Source organism: Schistocerca nitens, chromosome 4 (genome assembly GCF_023898315.1).
Source record: "Schistocerca nitens isolate TAMUIC-IGC-003100 chromosome 4, iqSchNite1.1, whole genome shotgun sequence".
NCBI classification, from domain to species: domain Eukaryota; kingdom Metazoa; phylum Arthropoda; class Insecta; order Orthoptera; family Acrididae; genus Schistocerca; species Schistocerca nitens.
The window spans coordinates 312,378,625-312,382,574 of NC_064617.1; the positions used below are offsets into that span (position 1 = coordinate 312,378,625).

The following is a 3,950-nucleotide window of genomic DNA, read 5'->3' on the forward strand; positions in this document are numbered from 1 at the left end:
TGCACCACAGTGGGACGTTGTTAACAGTTATAGATGCTTCTAAAGGAGCTTCTCGCCAAGCCGTGAAGGACCGAGGGACGTCAACCGACCGCCGTGTCATTTTCTGCCTTGCGGGGTCATGCAGATGCCGCATGCTGGGGAATTTGGTCAGCACATTGCATTCGGGAAGACGGCTGTTCAAACCCGCATCTGGCCATCCAGATTTAGGGTTTCCATAATTTCCCTATATCGCTCCAGGTAAATGCCGGAATGGTTCCTTTGAAAGGGCACGGCCCATTTCTTCTCCATCCTTGACACAATCCGAGCTTGTGCTCCCGATATCGCCGGGAGGTTTAACCCACTGTCTCTTTCTTTCTTTTTGTACTGGTTCTGGCAGCTCTTGGACTCGCATCACGAGGGTGAGTGCACCCTGGACTAGTCCTCCCGCCAAGGACTAATCCTTGGCAGCACCAGGAATCGAACCCAGGTACGCTGCATAACAGCTATCTACGCTGACTAATCAGCCAGAGGCGATCTACAGATGGTTCTGTCTTACGTCTTGCACTTAGTTTCTAAGCAGACATCCTTCCGCCAAACGCCATTATATGGCGACGTACGGCTCCACTCAGTATCAGCGGCAGTATCAGCAGAATCAACATTATCCCAAGACAACATCACGACCGTGTCGATAGTCGCTGCCAAGAAGGAACAGACTGGACATTGTACAAATGAACGTAGTTATCGTTCACTGGAATCAGAAGTAGACCAGAGCTAAGGCGAACACTGAACATACTTTAAGTATTTTTAAAGTTTCTCCTAGTAAATAATCGTAAATTGTTGCAAATTTGTGTCAACATATTTTTTGCCATGTGTGAGGTGTCGATTGAGCTATTTAGCGTACCCCTAAGATGCTACAAGTCCGATCCCGGTGATCTACAGCGAAGGAATGCTTCCCATAAGATCATGTAGATCTAAGAGAAACAGTGTCGAAGACTGGATAACATCTTGTTTATTGAACGAAAATTACTGGTGGTGGACCAATTGAACATGCAAGTACAGGTATCACACCTCACACGGATACACTGTATTAATGGACTCATATAAGCACAGAAGGAAACTTATTTCAGAATAAAAACAGTCTTGTTTGCAAAGTTATTTTATATCAATAACGCGTTTGCCCTTTCACAGCATCAGCAGATTGTTTATAAAACAAGAAAACACAATATTAGAAACAACAAGAGGAAGGGGCCATGGTCCTATCTTGTACGACTACACAGATGAAATAAACTAAATGTAATAGAAATTTACGGAAAAGTAGCTGGAGATGTAATTCATCTATCGTAAAGCCACATAAAGTGGAAAATGGAAACAAAAGTAACTGGATATGGAACACATTCATCATAAAACCGCATAAAATGGATGGTGGGCCCAGTTAAAAGAAAATAAAACCACCATGATACTAGAAGATGTCGGAAAAATTTCGAAAACTATCGTACGTTAACTTGAGCACACCAGAGTAAAAGTATCATTTCAACACCATTCTAATCTCTGGTAGCACTGTATCATAATATATTTTGATTTCTGCCAATCAGCTGATCGTATAGAAACTTGTCCTTATCAGCATAGGGACATTTAATATTTTCTAGCTCCTCGAGCAGGTTCAGCCTTTTCCCCATGTAAGCAAGATGTATTATTCTTAAGTTTTCTAGTGTGGGAGACTGGTACCTGCTTGACTTGCTCAGCAAACGCAGAATTCTGTTTAACCTGGCGTTTAGTAGTTAACACATGTTCACTGAACCCCATCTTAGACTCTGTCAGCCTGGCCTACATATTACATTTCACAATCTCTAAACTCTAGTTGGTTTATGCCTGACCCTGCATACGTATCTCCGTGGAGGTGTTCATTGTGAATGTAATTCTGCTGTATTTTATTGCAACTAATGAATACAACACGCAAATCCAGGTTATTAAAAAGCTTAGCCATATCATGAAAAGGTTCCCCACAAATTAGGACCTCGAAAACAGCGGGACTGGAGACCTCTTCCCACAACTACCGATGTTTGTTCGTCATCCAGGTTATCAGTGATTGCAAGACTGTACCCGTTGTTTAGAATGCTGTTTGAAATAAATCGCTTTCTTTCTTGCAGTTAGTTTCAAACTACAACAGTGGGAAATTTAAACCATTAGACAAAATTTTTCTTCTTATACACTGTTTTAAACAAAAATTGTGTACTTAGCCACGTGCTGTTTTGTTTTCTTCCTAATTTTCGGTTTTCACAGAAAACAGGAAAATTATGTTTACGGCTTATCGCCTTATCATCAGAATGCCACTGTGGGACCTAGATTGTCTGAAACTTCGTAATTCTACCCATTTGCAGACTAAAATTATGTAAAATACTATCAATGAAGCCACTATCCTCACATATCCAACAGTAGGAGAGGTGAAACTTCCTGGCAGATTAAAACTGTGTGCTCGACCGAGACTCGAACTCGGGACCTTTGCCTTTCGCGGGCAAGTGCTCTACCAACTGAGCTACCGAGCACGATTCACGCCCGGTCCTCACAGCTTTACTTCTGCCAGTATCTCGTCTCCTACCTTCCAAACTTTACAGAAGCTCTCCTGCGAACCTTGCAGAACTAGCACTCCTGAAAGAAAGGATACTGCGGAGACATGGCTTAGCCACAGCCTGGGGGATGTTTCCAGAATGAGATTTTCACTCTGCAGCGGAGTGTGCGCTGATATGAAACTTCCTGGCAGATTAAAACTGTGTGCCCGACCGAGACTCGAACTCGGGACCTTTGCCTTTCGCGGGCATGTGCTCTACCAACTGAGCTACCGAAGCACGACTCACGCCTGGTGCTCACAGTAGGAGACGAGATATTGGCAGAAGTAAAGCTGTGAGGACCGGGCGTGAGTCGTGCTTCGGTAGCTCAGTTGGTAGAGCACTTGCCCGCGAAAGGCAAAGGTCCCGAGTTCGAGTCTCGGTCGGGCACACAGTTTTAATCTGCCAGGAAGTTTCATATCAGCGCACACTCCGCTGCAGAGTGAAAATCTCTTTCTGGAAGTAGGAGAGGTCTGTCATGCCACGTACACCAATGAACCCAATTGATTTACTCATCCACTTTAAGCGACTTCAGTTCCAAAACAAAGATTAGTTGGCAATAACAATAAACAGGGCTCAAGGTCAGAGGGAACGGGAAGAGAAGATGAACAGAAATGGTGGAGGAAATGCATACAGAAATGGGGAAGGAGGAGATGGAAAGAGAGAGGTAGAATGAGGAGGTGAAGAGAGATAGGGGGAGGAGAATATAAACAGAGAGAGAGAGAGAGGAGAGGAGGTGACAGAGAGAGGGGAAGTAAGAGGAGATGGACAAAGAGAAGGGTGCGAGAAGATGGACAGAGAGGGAGGGGGAGAAGGGGATTAGGATGTACATCCAATTCCCATACATATTTAGAAATTGTCAAGCAATGGTGGGTTCACTAGTAATTTTATATACAAGTTTAACAAATACCTATTCTTGCAGATTTTGTCATGGTTAACCAACAATGGTGTGGTGCAGGAAAGCAGTCATAGTATCTCTCCCACTCATATGACATATATCCAAGCCCAGCCAACCATAGGTCTTGCACACAGAAAATCATGGGAAAATGAATGTTCTACCAAAATAATTACTGTGAGCCAGTCACAGGCTATTTTAATCGGATTTAAAGAAACATTTCTGCATGGTGCACCCACAGCTCCATGGACTCAAGCTCTGAGTTTTTCACCTGGCTTTCAGATCTTATTTCGCCAGAAAGGATTCCTTCTAGCGCCTTCCACAATGCGGTTCTTATGAAATGCAGACCACCTTCCTATGTGCTTGCTGTGCGCAAACGGGCAGTGCAACTTCTCTGTTCTGTACCTGCTCAAGGGTGGCTTTCACCGAGCGAGGTGGCGCAGTGGTTAGACACTGGACTCGCATTCGGGAGG

General features: G+C 44.1%; 1 non-coding gene across 1 annotated transcript; it reads right to left on the reverse strand.

The window, feature by feature from the left end:
- Window positions 1-2,448: 2,448 nt before the first annotated feature.
- Trnas-cga (transfer RNA serine (anticodon CGA)) lies at window positions 2,449-2,522 on the reverse strand. The gene has a single exon. It is a non-coding gene; the product is annotated as a tRNA-Ser (tRNA).
- Between the last annotated feature and the right edge of the window lie 1,428 nt (window positions 2,523-3,950).